At 40.2% G+C, this 16,645-nt stretch overlaps 2 protein-coding genes across 3 annotated transcripts in view; both read left to right on the plus strand.

The window, feature by feature from the left end:
- Window positions 1–16,645, plus strand: part of LOC127053138 (neural cell adhesion molecule L1-like protein) — a 1,307,741-nt gene that overhangs the window by 618,378 nt on the left and 672,718 nt on the right. The gene's annotated exons all lie outside the window — the stretch shown is intronic.
- Window positions 2,720–16,645, plus strand: part of CNTN6 (contactin 6) — a 222,840-nt gene continuing 208,914 nt past the window's right edge. For both annotated transcript variants that reach the window (XM_050957317.1, XM_050957318.1), the window contains exon 1: window positions 2,720–2,926. The gene's annotated coding sequence lies outside the window, so the exon portion shown is untranslated. The remainder of the gene's footprint in view (window positions 2,927–16,645) is intronic.

Below are 16,645 nucleotides of genomic sequence, written 5' to 3' on the forward strand. Positions count from 1 at the left end.
AGATAGGCTAGATTAATTACATGGGTTTGTGTTGACCATTTCATGTGGTCTAGCAATCTGAGGCTGGGAAATCTCTTATTTTTACAAAGAAAATGGGGCATGAAAGAATATCTTCCAAACATTCAAAAGTTTTCTCAACAAACTCATCAGATGAAAGCCTTCTAATTCCTATCTTTCAATTCATACATTAATTTCCACTGTGACATTTTTAGTCATATTGGCGTTCTGCTAGATTTAAGCTGATAAAACTCTTCCCTGTGATTTGCTGTCTACTGGAGAAATCCCACTGAAATCCTTTTTTGAGTTCACTTTAGTACTTTTCTTGGTTATTTTGTAATGCAGTGATTATTTTGCAACATGTTAACAGAAGTGAAAAGTACTTTATAAATATAACAGGTGTGTTTTAGTTTTCATTTTTGAAGAAACTTCTTTTAAGGGTTTTAGATTTCTGAAAGTACAGCATGGATAGGAGAATAGCATGGATTTTTATTTTTTCTCTATTGACATTTTTAACACACAATTAGATCTGGTTGGAAAATTTCTGAAGCAAGTTCTTTTCTTCTGGAAAATGCTTAAAAAAATAGAAATGTCCAATTTTCCCATTAAATGAAAATTCCTGTTCCTGCCCAGCAGTATAGACAACTTACTAGGCAACACCATTTGTTCTGAGGGGATTTTTCTCAAAACACAGAAATTGTTTCAATTTTAATTTTTGTTTTATGGCAAGATGACCAATTTATTACGTTGCAAGTATTTGCTTCTACATTTAGATTTTTCTTTTGTATATAACTTAGAAAAGACACCCACATTCTTTAGAAGAATTTTAATGATAAATAACAAAAATCCATAAGAATTTCCTCCCTAATTAAATATAGCTCTATTAATAATAATATTTACCTACTTCACAGAGTATTGGAAGGCTTAATTAACTGTGTGAAAAGCACTTTGAGATCCTCAAATGGAAGGCATGATAGAGCTTCAAAATATTGCATTAGAAATTAGGAAGAGTGGTTAAAAGTAGATTGAAACAGAGGAGGAGTTATCGCCACATTGGTCACTGGCAGATACACCCTATTGTCTCTCTATGGTATTTATACAAGCCCCATGGTACCTGAATACTTAATTATATTTGGTGATTGTAGTCTCACAGTACCACCAATGAGCTAAGGGAGTACAATTATCCACATTTTACAGGCACAGAGACTACATGACTTGCACAAGGTCACACAAGAAGTCTGTAGTAGAGAAAAGAATGGAACTTGGGTCACCAGAGTAGCAGACTAAGACCTTAACTACAGAACCAGTCTTCCTCCCTGCACTTGTGGCAGAGGGCTTCTTCAAACCAGAAAAAGTAGGTGAAATCTCTTCTCCTTTTGGGAGTGCTGTTTCCATCACCCTCCCCCACCAATGTGATCCCCCTCACTTCAGTCCTTACTGAGGAACATCTTCAAAACCCCATGATATGGCCAGTTGATCTAAAAGAGAATTGATGTTAGCTACAGTACTGTCATATAAAGGTTTATGTAGACTAAGGGCTTGTAACTGCCTGCTGTGGCATTCCATCCTGTAGAGGGCAATGGTCCACAGCAACACCGGCTATTATGTACATTTCAGTGTGCATCGCACACAATTGCGAGATGACTGCTGTCAAAGTGATCATAAGTTCACCGATATGGCACCATCTAGTTGACTACACTAAAAAAGGACAAATTAAATTTAGTGTAAATTCACCAAAGTCAGTAGAGCTATGCTAGAAGTTTAAGTTGGTCTATTGCATGTATGGTTTATGTTTATTACTGGAGTCAATCCAAATTATCTAAACAAAATAAAATATTCCCTCTGTTTTATTTACCAGCTTGTCACTTTGGTCTTTTTGGCACGTGCATGTCTGTTGCCGTTTGACTCTCACTTCCTTTCGGCATCTTATTGCTCAGGCAGGCATGCAATTAATCCTATTACAAACTAATGGATTTACATGGGGATTACATTAAACTGTTTTGGTGAAGCAATAGCAGTGAAACAATGCATTTCTCTTGGCAGAAATGTTCTGTAACCTGCCATTTCCATGTCTCTCTCCTGTGAATGCAAATAATTTACTAACTAAAGTAGGAGCATCCTCAGCTCTTGGCCTCTCCACTGGAGCAATCCCAAAAAGAGTAGTGGAAATCAGAGCGGTTTTGAAGTTTATTAATAAATAGAATTTGGTTATGCATTACTTTAGACAAGCAAGTCTAGTTTTTTTTTTAATATGGAGAGCACATAAGGGCTATTTAAACATTTCATGAAGAGAGCTTGTGATAGAATGTAATCTAAATCCAGACAGACTTCCTACAAGCTTAATCTTACGTAGTGCATGGAGCAGTTGTGGGACCAGGAAACAAACACAATTATTTCCACTCCTGTTCTAAATCTACTATTGATTAGTGACCCAGTTTTCAAGAAAACAGGTTTTCTGATTACCTGACAGGCACTCATATCTGTATGAAAAGAATTTAATCTTCCATGCACAGCTACAACACGGCAAACAAATGCTACTGGTGTGAAAGCTGTGCTTTTGCTCTCTCAGCCTGCATGAACAACGATTAGTAGAGAACTGATTTTTATATGTACAAGATTTCCAGATAAGAATATTCAAAAGCCATAGCGGCTATTTGTGCATGTGATTCAAACACAAATCGTGTGGGTCCTGTCACGAATACAGCAAGAAAGCAGTGTATTTCATGGGTAGTACCAGTGAAGAGACACGCAATGCTCAGTGGATAAAAGGCTTGTAGTCCCAGCTGGGAAAATAGTTCCATTATCTCCCAGCTGCATAGACATTCCATACGGCTTGGTTCTGCCTGGATGAATAGTGTGGCTTGCTGAGAGCTTGAAACAGTTCTGCAGAAAATTGTAGAGATCCTGAGACATTTCACTGTTAAGATCTGTAAGTACAAAATTGTGGTGTCTACTGCAATGTGAATAATGCTGGGGAAGGTGCATTTTCTCTTTCTTTTGGTGATTTTCATTAGCATAAGACGTAGAGAATGTAGAAAGCAACAAATCACTGTTTTATTTATGCTGTGTTTCGATGAGTAACTAACTGATCCTCAAAATGTATTTATTCTTTGCTAAGAAAAAATATATATTGAATTTGTATTCAAGGATAAAACACAATAGGAGACTGTGCTGCTATAAAGACACTACAGGTATATTTTTGACTGTTTCACTAGCTGTGTGTTGCAGTAAAACTAATGGGCAACACAGAGAATGACAGTGCTAATTTTGGCACTTTCATGTGACTCGATACTGCATATGAAAAGGTGGAGAAGGTAACAGGCTACTCATCTCATTTTCTAAAAGCTGAAGGTTTAAAAGCAATAAATATACGTCTTCAGACGATTTAAGGGAGGCTTTAGATGAAAGTTTCCCCTTTTGTTTATTTAAATAGGGGAAACAAACAAAACAAAACAAAAAATCCAAACTAACGAGGTGATAACATATACTGAACTTGGTGCTTTCATTCAAAGATTTATGAATGAGTTGCAAGTTTGATTCCATCAGTTATTTATACGGTATGTTTCAGCTTTAAAGGAACTGCAATACTTTATTAAAAGTTTTGGAAGTTTGTGGGTCCAGAGACAAACAATAGGAACTGTATGATGATCATTCAGTTGTGCTTTGTGTCATGGTATATTTCCATTGTGCTTTTTGGAGAACTGTTTTGTTGCAGACATTTGTTGCGTTTTTAAAGGGACTCTTCTTATATTACTGATATATTGAGCCTCCATGCTGGAAATTTCTTACAGCATTCACAGAATAATTACACTTGTAAAATAACAGGACTGTTTAGATAATAGTCTATTCACCTCTTTGTACTTTTTTTGCAGTAATTTATAGGTACATATTATAAGATGAATGCAGAATAGTTACTTCTAAATCACTTTTATTTTTTTCTGAAGGCAGAAATCAAACAACTTGCTTCCTCTTCAAATATCTTGAAAGTCCTGTAAGACTTATGTGGGAAAAGAAAATTGAACCTTACAGTACTTGCAATTCTGAGCACCACAGCAACACAAATAATATATCTTCATCAGCAAGCCTTTGCCTTGGGTCTTCAGGGGTATTGAGTCAATGTTTTGTGTTTCTTGTGTCGCTGCTTCAAAGGTATGATCACACAACAAGTCTCAAATTCTTATCTATGTGATGCTGGTGACTACTATAGATCAGATTGTGCAAAAAAGAATAATAAAATACACCCATACATAGAGCAATCTTTTTAAAATGCTAGTGAGATACTCGTATTTGGGGGGGGTTATTTTTAGTAACTAGTACAGTCTTTCAACTCAAGAATAAATCTGTAAATAATACAAAACAATTTCGGCACTTTAAATCAAACTAGAGATATACTTTTCTTTTTTTGTTTCCAGCTTTGCAACCGTGATTAAGGAGGCTAGCTGTGAATTATAGGATTTCCTAAAACCAATTTCTTTCAGTTTAGGTAAATATTGTAATGATCACTATAGTCAGCAGCAGCAACAACTGTATCTTAGTGCTAAATTGTTGTCTTCTTTTGATTTTATGTAACGTCTGATTGGGAGGGCAGAAGTTGTAGGAAATTTAGTTCTGCCTCTGTGTGCTGGAGTTGTTACTTACAGTGTTCCAAGAAATCCATTGATTTCTATAAGCAAGTATTACAACATTTTCCACTCCCAAAAGAAAAATGTAACAAGGCCCTGGCATCAGAAAGGGGGCAGAGTTCAGACTGTGTGTTTGTTTGGTGTGTCTATGAGGCAGTACCATACATTTTGTTTTGTATTTTAACAGAAATTATTCATTAAAAGAATGTGTATCTATCTATACACCAATGCTTCTAAATTTCTTTCTAAGATTTTGCAGTAACTCTGTATTTACTTCATGTTACTACAAAACAACCCAGTTTTGTGTTCCATTATTTAAATTATGCATTGAGTATATAAAAGGTACTCATCACAGATGCTCTCCCAATTGCCCTCACAGTGCGGTCAGATTAATGCAGTTTACTCTTCTAATGCAAAGAACACTCAAGAGAATTAAAATTAGGCTTTTCCTAGCTCTGAGTAAGGGCTCCAAATGCTTTCCTTTCTTTCCCAACTCAGTGGGTGCAGATAGACCCTTCTTAGTGATATGTTCCTTTGTGACATGCCATTGAGAGATGAATTTCAAATGAACTCTCTTAAAGAGGATGAATTCAAAAAAGATTGACTCAGAAATTCCCCCTTTTGCTATCAAGGATGTAGTCCAAGAGGATTATATAGAGACATTTGGCCAAAATTCTAGCCCAGTTTTCACTGGACCTTCCATTACTGGTTATAGGCCTAAATGATTCCAGGTACAATTTTGCACTTACAGTTACATTTACAGTTACTATCCCTTGGTCACCAAAGTATCTGATTTGTGTGTATAATCAGTTATGTAGCTGTCCAGGTGACTTTTGCATTTGCAAAATGGCAGACTAGCATTTGATTATCTCTGTGATTTATTCACATTATTTAAACTCTTAATATAAAAATGGGATGTATAGAAAATGCATTTTTTTCCCCCAAAACAATGTGGTAACTACTTCACACTGTAAAAATCAAAACCCTACCAAAAGAAAACACTTCACTGCTCACATGGTTCTCCCTCGAGTTGAGCTTGAGAGGGAGGAAAGCCACATGTAACAGGTGTTAATGAAGCTGCTAAATGTACTATTGGAAAGTGCTCAGATACTGTGGGGATGTGAGTGGTATAAGAACCTATATAGAATAGAATAGAATGCTGGCAAGACACTTTTTTAGAAAAGTGAAACTTAGACACGCAAAAAGAGGATTCAGAATCTCTCCCTTGAGGTGTTGGGAGAGATTTAGGTGCCCATTTTCTTTGTGTTTACCTTCATGCTCCAACTCCATCTCCTCTCTCTGTGAAGCTCCAACCGGGTTAGTGGACATACCTCTGCCAGGCTATCATCCCATTTACAGTATTTTAGCACAGTGGGTTCCTGCCCTGTGGATTAGATACAGTTAAGTAGATTAAAAAGCAGTTTCTCTGCTTTTTCTTCTTAGGACTAAAGGTGTTTTCACCCATTTGTTCAGGGACTGTAAAATTAATTGCCCCACAATAGTCACATGATAATTAAAGATTCAACACCTCACTTCATTTTTAGTACTTTGCCTTACAAAACGGCTTCTTTGTTGCCATTGCAGCAGATAATGATTTCCCAAGATCCTTTTATCTTCTAGTCCCAAATGTCTCTTTCTCTCTCAAAAGAATGAAGAGGGCAAAACTGTGGGTCACCAGCAAAAAATAAACATATCTCCCCTGCTTTTCTGTTAATACACTCATGGTCTGCATTCTCTTGACTGTTGCAACTTCAATACGGACAGAAGACCTCTTTTCAGTACTGCTAGCACCAGCTGTGTGCCCTTTAATCAGGGTTATTTCTCACTGGTAAAATCCCTGGCTTGTTTTCTTTTGCCCCAGTTGCATGGGTGCTGCAAATCTCCTGTTGTGTACTTGGGATTTGGCATAAACTGGTTGTCCTCTTTTCAGGGCAAATTTACAACATGGCACTGTCTACTTTTCCCACTGATGCTAACACCTGTTCAGCTCTACTGGCATTAGCAGTGCTGGAATCTCTACTGTTTATGGCTGACACCAATGTTTGTAATACCTCCTGTGAGGTGGGTTAAGCAGCACAGTATTAAAATTGCCAGTGATCCATCCATGCTGGAGCCCACAAAATTACTAACGCTGGAGGAGCTGAACCCGTGACAGCAACAGTGGGTGGGAAAATTCCTAGGGTAGGCCTATGACTTAAGTTCTCTTCTGTGTATATGCAATAGTTCCATTTGTCCACCCTGTGCAAAGATATGCGCGATGTGCAATCAGGTTGCAGGCATTCTGGCATCACCTTCTGCACCCTTTAGGTTTTAGATGTGGTGTAACCTCTTACCTGTGACTAGGAATATAGTATCACCCAATTCCTATATCTAACTTTTTGTCACATACATAGCAATATGTGTTACATCGACTTTAGCAAGGTATGTGCACTTCCATTCTTTTTTAGGGATGGCATGGAAGCAAGGCTTTACTATGAATATGGCAGTGATTGATATGTGGTAGATGCTGTACATAAAGGAAGCAGTAGTCGCTGGCCAGAAGAGTTTAGTCTAGTCAACAAAGACAGAGAATGGGGGCAGGGGAAGAGATGTGTGTGCTGGTATGTGTGGAGGGGAAGTATAGAGACATAAATAACATATCCATGCAGAGGTATCTGGGTGACCATAGAGATGAGTGGCTTGTTAATTGCTCACTGCTGTCCTGGAGCAGGTCTTGGTAGGGTCTGTCTCCTCTTCCCTGCTGTCCTAGCATGCTCTCACTGCTGTGCCCCATTACAGATCTCAGCTCAGGCTGAAGATTCTTCCAGTGGAGTCTTGGTGCAGGGGCAGAGAGGCCCTGGTCTGTAGAATATCACATTGTGGAGCAGAGAAGTTCTGGGAGCAATACCCCGCTCCAACCCACTGCTGCTCCTACTCTTCCCACACAGCGCCTGTGCTCCTGTGGGCTTTCAGGGGAGATTGTATTTGCTGAGTTTTTCTGATGATCCATCTAAAACTGTCCTTTGCTACTGCCCCTGTCAAAGAGCAGGTGCTTAGTGCCAGCCTTATGAACAAGTGTAAGCAGACACCCAAACATGCATGTGAATCAGTGGTGGCAGGACTCACCCAACAATTGCCTGTCCTGAGTTAAGACAGCTTTGGTGATGTGCACATGCCTTCTCTAGCTCTGAGAGGAATTCACTGTCAAAATGTTAAAACAGTCATATAAGATGGGTTCCTAGCCTACCGGAATCACGAGAATACTGGGGAGGGCTTGGGAATTGGAAGGAATTTACCTGTCCTGTCTCATTCCCTGCTGAAACTCCAGTGCAATAGGGTAGTCTAAGTGTCCTTGGTCTGTCAAAGCTTTGAGCCAGATTCTGGCTGGTCCCTGAATGGATGTGCTGAGGAGGGCACAAAAGTTTTTTACTCTCACAGAAAGGGGCCACCCATGGTTACATCAATTCTCTTAAGTACAAGGACAGCTCCCTGCTAGCACACCTGACGTGTTAGCTCCCTCCGAGAAAGCAGGGAGAAAGCTGAGCCATGGCTCTTTTTCTCACAGAGCCTAAATACCTGGCTTATTGTGAAAGGGAGATCCCCTTCAGTGATGGTGTAGCAGGCAGGTAGTTCTGGGAGGCAGTGTGCAGTGCCTCTTGGAACTCACATCGGTGCATTGGCCTAATGGGCACAATCTGGCCTTTTGTGGGAAGAGCTTTTCGGGTTGTCAAAGTGTGCACTGTGGTCTCTGTGGAGGGTTTTTTGTTTGTTTTGTTGATACAAGTAAGAGGCATGCATGGTACATACTGCAAATGGAGTGTTTGGGGAAGAGAGGGAGAGAGTCATTTCCCTCACTTAGATCCTGTAATATGGTTCTAGCCTCTAAAGACGAGACCAAATGAAGGAAGATGGTTAGACATACAGTCCATATTATTAAAATTCTTGGCAGCATCCACTCTAAAGTTCTTGTTAAGAGGGATGGAAAATGGCAAAAAGATGAGAGAAACAGTGTTAAGTCCTTTTCCTCTACACACCATTAATAATACAGGGAAGCCACACAGACACAGTTGGATTCCAAATAACCGAGTTTATTAACTATACACTATACACTATACATGCAAGATCTGGTGTTCTGGCAGGATTATGACGGATACAGCAATAGAAGATAGGAAGAAGACCCAGTACAAGGTTTCCAGACCATTTAAAGGGACACCATCCACTTCCTATGTAGTACATACTCCTCCCCCTACAGTGTAAAAGAGCATATAAAAATTACAAATATATTACTATCAATAAGATACAGCATGCTACAAACTAAGTCTGAGAGCTGGTTTATGACTTCTCTCTAAATAATGTTTCATAGACATCCCAACAGTATCTGGAGCAGCATCTGTACTTTTCTGGTGTAGCTGTATCAGCAACATCTTCCTCCTCAACAGTGTCACTTGTTGTAGAAACAGAGACGTGAAGCTCACTGGTACTATTACAAGTCATTGTCTGTGTCTGTATTGTAGGCTCAGTATTTTCAACAGACATCACTGGTATAAAGCCTCTTGCTGAATGAGTGTTCAAAATGGGTTCAGATAGCAAGTGTAAAAAATTGGGACAGGGGTGATGGGTAATAGGTACTTATATAAGAAAAAGCCCCCAAAATCAAGACTGTCCCTATACAATTGGGACATCTCAAAAGCTGGTTTACATGTCTTCTCTATGACATGTTTGGTACTTTTTCTGGCTTGATTCAGATGTGGGCCATAAAATAACAGCACAAAGATGAGTAAATATTAAACTTGTTTAAAGGCTCATCTCACTTAATTCTCAAAGAATAACTGCTGATGTACCCCCTGGTAGAAGACATATCTAGCCAATAGCTAGTTTAAAAAGATGTGTGCTGCACACAGTTACATACAGGGAGCACAGGCAGCATGGCAAGAGATTCTAGGATGTCTTCCAAAGGTCTAAGCTATTTGGGAGGAGAATACTATATTCAGTTAAAAAAAATAATATTTATAATGTCTCATTACCTCCCATCTCCATCTACCCCCCAACCTATTTACCTTAATAGATAAGTACATGCTGAATATTCAAATGGAAAATTGTGGAGTGATCAAAGTAGAACAAACTACAGGATGGGCCAATTCTATAGTTGGAGTTAAAAAGTCCATAAAATAGGGGTAATTATTGAAACACATGATTTAAATCAAGCCACAAAATATTATTCAGTAAAAACTATTTAAGAAACGGCAGCTAAGTTTTTAGTAACAAAAACATCCACTCAGATGCAGGACCTTAATTTTAGCAAGCAATGTCCGGTGAGTCAAGGTCTAAGTTAGGTCTCAATATGCATTTGAACATTAAAGGCAAGACAATACCATTTGATATTAGTTCTGCTCTTGAGATATTTCAGCCATTAGCTCTCTGGGGGATTCCAAGTGGTAAAGTTATGTTATTAAAGGTGTTGGATAATGGATGATGCTTAAATTTGGATTTAGGATCTGGAAGAACAAAATGGAATATTTAGACAAGAAACACCTAATAATGCACTTCAGTTAGTAACTGGTAAACAGAAATTACCTATATAGAATATAAACTGAGGAAAGATAACATAGTTACTGATTCAGGTCAAATTTAAACAGTTGTTATTAATATTTATTATTTGTAGTATCAGAGCACCTATGAGTTCTCGTCATAGACCAGAATCACATTGTGCTTGGTGCTGTACAAACACAGAACCAAAAGATAAAGTGTAAAGATAAATCTTTGGTGTTAGGAACTAAGTATGAGAAAAGAAAGAACAGATGGATACAGACAAACAGATAGGGGTGCATAGGGTAGCAATGAGACAATATTGTCTAATAAGACAAGACAGAACAGGTGGGGAAACAGAATGCAGAAGTAGAGTGAATAATGTGACAGTGGCAAAGGTCTTGTTAATCCACAATTATTTTATTTTACTGCGTTTTGTTTTTTGGGTGATGGGTTTACTTCATTGGGATTAAGCTAAACAGAAAGAAAATAGGAGGGAGGTGGAGTGTAGGGGAGGAGAGAGTAGAACGGACAGGACCGGTGCTAGGGGTTTGAGTGCCCTAGGTGGACGGCAACTTCGCCGCCCTGCATGCTGGTCCCGCAGCTCCGGTGGAGCTGCTGCAGTGGTGCCTGCGGAGGGTCCGGTGCTCCGCGGCTCCGGTGGAGCTGCCACAGTCATGCCTGTGGGAGGTCCACCGGAGCAGCGCGAGCAGCCAACCGTCCGCAGGCATGACTGCGGCAGCTCCACCGGAGCCTCGGAGCACCGGACCCTCCGCAGGCACCACTGCGGCAGCTCCACAGGAGCCGCCTGCCGCCCCCTCTGGCAAAACGGCTCCCACCATTTATTCTGGCTCCCTAGGCGATTGCCTAGGCTGCCTAAATGGTAGCGCCGGCCCTGAGAAGGGACACATTTGGAGTGAAGCTTAGTTTGAAGAGACTGTGAAGAGTCTGGATCAAACAGCTAATCGGTGGATGGCAGAGAAAGTCAGAGAACTTTCTACAATTTTGACTGGACTGTCTAAGGGTCCCTATTTTGGCTGCTTCTGTCTCTACCAGCTCATGTCTCTGAATGGCTGTTAGGGTAACCAGAGAGAAAGTGTGAAAAATCAGGAGAGGGGTAGAGGGTAATAGGTGCCTATATAAGACAAAGCCCCAAATACCCTATAAAATCAGGATGTCTGGTCACCCTGCTGATTGTTCTCTGCAGTTTGCCACAACACCACAAGGTAATGCGAAGAGGAAGCAGCCTCTGGGTCTTAGTGCCCCAGAGTATGTGTGGGGAATCTACCCTGCACAGTTCTGGGTTCAGCAGACTGGGTTCAGGAGCAGAGGCCCCATCTGGTCACCATCAATTATACCCCTTCTCTTCAGTGCAGCCAATCCTGCTTTCACTGCTTCTTGTCCTACCAGCTGTAGTCTCCGGCATTCTACTGTGTACAATGGATTTACAGAGAATAGAGGGATATTAAACTAGTCAGCAAAGTTAATTCTAATGCTATGTCTGCTCAAGTAATCCCTAAAAGGGTTTTTCGGTAGTCATATGCAGTTGTTTGAGTATAGCAGAGCAATCGGTGCATTCGTAGAAAAGTACTTAAGCAACAGAGAAATGTCACCCTGATAATAAAGAGAGTTGCTGTCAGTTGTGTTTGATTGTCTTAAGAGCCACAAAAACACAATGCAAGAGAAAAAAACGACACACAAGTTGCTCAAAAGTTTATTTTTAAGCAAGTGTCTTCAGTGCCACCTAGAATCCAAAGCATGATGTTGAAGCTTCAACAATAAGAATACACTGGGGACTATAATATGGGTAAGGGACTACATGTACGTAAACTAGATAAGGAGGAACTGAAGAACATATTGGAACAGCTAGGAACAAGGAGAAACAACTAGCACTATGTGACCTAACAGTTCTCAGCAGACCATCCACACGTGCTCCCAGGACCATGAGAGTCCCACAGGCCACAAAACTGCTGTCCTCCACAGTGACATTCCAAATAATGTTAATTCAATCACAGTCAGAAGGAAAAGCCCACATTTACAAGATGACAAAGCAAAAATACAAAAAGCTCATAGAAATGTTAGTTACTGGATGAATTTCCTAACTGTCCTGCAAAAAAAATACATAATACATAATTTCAAAGGAAGAAAAAAAGAATACTTTTCAAATTTTAGAAGTGCATATCAAATAAGCATAAACTGGAGTCATTTGAGGTAATGACTGAGGTCTAAGTACTATCAGTGACTTCAGAATTGATCAAGATGCTAAAAGAAATTTAAATAGAAGTGACACGAATAAAAAACATTGGCAGACTCAGGATTAGATACAGGCCTCCTGAAACAAGATACTAAATCCCTTTGTAAGACTTGATGGGTCTAGAACTCAGACCTGCTGACAGCGCTATAATGTCACTCCGTAGCAGTTGTATCACACTTGCACATGGCCTGCTGAGGGTTTGACAGACAGTCCCGCCTCTAGGGGTTTGACAGACAGCAGCCTCATGGCACCTGATTGGATCCCTATTCTATATAATCCCAAAGTGGATTCCAGGAAGTGTACAGGCAATAGTGTGGCTCTTCTGTTGTTGCCATGCTCATTTATGCTCCCTGCTCCTGAACTTCTGATTCTGACCTTGGACTTGGACTCCTGACTCAAACTTGGACCTTTGGTATTGACTCTGGCCTGGAACCTGACTATGAACTGGTCCCCAACCTCAGGTTTGCCCTTGGTCCTGACTGCCCTTGTTGGGATCATGACACCATTGCTCATCGTAAGAAGAGTAGGTTAAAAAATGGGAAGTTTTTCCATGAGAATTTACAAACACACACACACACACTACTTCTTTTTCATTAGAATTTTTGTCAAAAATTGATTTAAAAAATGAAAATTCAGCTCTGTCAGGAGAGAAACTCCTCTAAAGTAAGTTCATCACCACTTATAGCCTTAGTAGCCTTTCCCACCTCATCCTTCAAGAGTCATCTTTTCTTTATATGTATTTGTTTATTTAAGGCCAGATTCTGCCCAACCCAAAAAGAGAGTGTGTGTGTGTGTGTGTGTGTGTGTGTGTGTGTGTGTGTGTGTGTGTGTGTGTGTGTGTGTGTGTGTGTGTGTGTGTGTGTGTGTGTGTAAAGGGGTAGGGTGTCAAGTACCCCATTCCCTGTACCACATAAGCAGAATTATTGCATGTGTTCTTAGGGATTCATCCATTTTGCTCCATTCTTACTCCTCAAGAATCACAGAGAGCCACAAAAAGATGGGGAGGAGACAAGGTGATTTCTTTTTTCCTCCCCCTACTCTATGTCCAGTCCTCATGCATAGGAAAATGAGCTTCACCTCACAACAGGGTATAGTAATCTGGATGCACTTGGGAACTCTCTTCCCTAAGACTGTGTTCTTCCCAATGGCATCTCGCTCTATACAGGGGAGTGCCTAAATACCACAATCTAATTCTTTATTTATTTAGATTTTGTATGTTATGCTTGTTTTAACTTTAAGAGCTGGTAAGTTTCCTTTCTCAAGTTGAATTCTTGTTTTCAGCAGGGGAGTGTAAGATTTTTTCCTGTTTGCATAGTGAAATGTGATATTTCAAATGAGTGTGGTATTGGACCTAACAAGAAATTAACAAGAGGCAATGCAGAGGGCAGCAGAAGGTAAATCTAGAGTCCCATGGTCTGACAGTGGCAGTAGTAATAGACTGGATCTAGCTTAGTGGCATCAAGGTAGCTTTATAGTTCTCTGTAAGAGTTAATAATGCCAGACAGAACTAGTAGCACTCAGGGCTGGCTCCAGGGTTTTTGCTGCCCCAAGCACCTGCTTGCTGAGCTGGTGCCTGGAACTGGCCCTGGTAGCACTGCGTCTTACACCACTGGGAAACAGTAACAGAACTCCCTATCTTGCATACCAGTAGAAGACATCTAGGGTGAATCATGGACTTTAACTTGCCCAAGTCCAACCCCAGAGCCCTACTGCAGTTTCCTCAAAGTGTGTAGTAGTAGTAATAATAATAGATAAAGAAGTGAAAACAGTCATTGATCTAAAAGCTGTGCCACTGTCAAGCAGAGTTGTATTTGCTGCCTTCCAGCCACTCCTATGACATAGCAAGATCACTGTTGAAAGGATGCCCAAATCTATCCACAGATCTTAATTTTGGAACTGAGCCTTCAATAGCTCCTCCAGACTTGTGCAAAGATTCCAAAAGTGTCATTCCTCCCAACCAAACCCCTCCAGAAGCAGGGTTACAGTTATTGGCAGAGATGACAACAGCATAGAATTACTGTTGTTGTACCATCTGTTACAGAGAGAGAGGGAAAATCTGGAACCTAGAATTTTGAACTATTGAAAAGACCCACAAAAAAGTGTCCAGCATGAAATCCACATGCATTTCAGCAGCACAAACACCTTATCCAAAGGCCTCTCATAGCTCACTGATAACCACTGTATTAACTTTATTGTACTGTCTTAACTCAATTTCAGTGGTTTTAATACACATTTTTAATGTTTAGTTATTTTGCATTAACTTTAGTGGCTGCATAAGGGAGAAGTGGTGGATGTGGTATACCTAGACTTTAGTAAGGCATTTGATACGGTCTTGCATGATATTCTTATCGATAAACTAGGCAAATACAGCTTAGATGGGGCTGCTGTAAGGTGGGTGCATAACTGACTGGATAACTATACTCAGAGAGTAGTTATTAATGGCTCCCAATCCTGCTGGAAAAGTATAACAAGCGGGGTTCCGCAGGGGTCTGTTTTGGGACCGGCTCTGTTCAATATCTTCATCAATGACTTAGATATTGGCATAGAAAGTATGCTTATTAAGTTTGCAGATGATACCAAACTGGGAGGGATTGCAACTGCTTTGGAGGACAGGGTCATAATTCAAAATGATCTGGACAAATTAGAGAAATGGTCTGAGGTAAACAGGATGAAGTTTAACAAAAACAAATGCAAAGTGGTCCATTTAGGAAGGAACAATCAGTTTCACACATACAAAATGGGAAGAGACTATCTAGGAAGGAGTACGGCAGAAAGGGATCTAGGGGTTATAGTGGACCATGAGTCAACAGTGTGATGCTGTTGCAAAAAAAGCAAACGTGAGTCTGGGATGCATTAACAGGTGTGTTGTGAGCAAGACATGAGAAGTCATTCTTCCGCTCTACTCTGCACTGGTTAGGCCTCAACTAGAGTATTGTGTCCAGTTCTGGGCACTGCATTTCAATAAAGATGTGGAGAAATTGGAGAGGGTCCAGAGAAGAGCAACAAGAATGATAAAGGTCTTGAGAACATGGCCCGTGAAGGAAGGCTGAAAGAATTGAGTTTGTTTAGTTTGGAAAAGAGAAGACTGAGAGGGGACATGATAGCAGTTTGCAGGTATCTAAAAGGGTGTCATAAAGAGGGAGGAAGAAAACTTGTTCATCTTAGCCTCTAAGGATAGAACAAGAAGCAATGGGCTTAAACTGCAGCAAGGGAGGTTTAGGTTGGACATTAGGAAAAAGTTCCTAACTGTCAGGGTGGTTAAACACTGGAATAAACTGCCCAGGGAGGTTTGGAGTCTCCATCTCTGGAGATATTTAAGAGCAGTTTAGGTAAAGTCTATCAGGGATGGCCTAGACAGTATTTGGTCCTGCCATGAAGGCAAGGGACTAGACTTGATGACCTCTCGAGGTGCCTTCCAGTCCTAGAATCTATGAATCTATGTCTTATGGTCTGTTAAAGAATTTATATCTTTGCATCATTTTGAATGATTTACTAACCAATTACATAAGTGGTCAATAACCATGCAGATATATTGATTTTAAGGCTATTTTATAATTTTACAGTATCTGGCCTACTGATTCGGCCACATTGGACAGTCCCTATGTAAAAGGATGAATGCACACAAGTCAGATATTAGGAATGGCGATATACAAAAACCTGTAGGAGAACACTTCAACCTCCTTGGCCACACATTGGTGACTCTTGCTACAGGATTGTATCACAGCAATGTAACAGAGTCAGTAGATATTTGCTCCTGCCATATGATAGGATTATAAGCCTTCTATTTATCTGATGCATATCAGGCAACCAGTGCAGAAAATAAAGAAAAAAAAATAGTCTATTACCAGCATGCCTGTGTGTTGTGCCTTTAGTACATGGCATCAGAAGTAAATGAAATATTTGGCAAATATGAAGCCAGTTAAATCTCTCACTAAGAAAAGGGAACCAGGCAAAGAACTAGCACTTCTAAACTTTCCTTGGAAGCAAGTGGTATTGAAGAGAAATCAGAAAGTGTAAGGTGCTCCTCACTGCTGCATATGGCAGGCCCAGAGGCATTGCAAACCTATAAGGCAATCCCGTGGGAACAGGAAGGGGACTGCACTCTGCTAGACAAAGTCATTCCCATTTTGCAGAGGACTCTGATACATGTGACAATGTCAATGGAGAAAGGCACATTGTTGAATAAATGGCATGAAATCAACAGAACTACTTCTGAGAATTGGCTTAATCCCTGAAGAGCAAGGTTATATCCCTTCCACTTTTTTTT

This window comes from Gopherus flavomarginatus, chromosome 6 (assembly GCF_025201925.1).
Source record: "Gopherus flavomarginatus isolate rGopFla2 chromosome 6, rGopFla2.mat.asm, whole genome shotgun sequence".
Lineage (NCBI taxonomy): Eukaryota > Metazoa > Chordata > Testudines > Testudinidae > Gopherus > Gopherus flavomarginatus.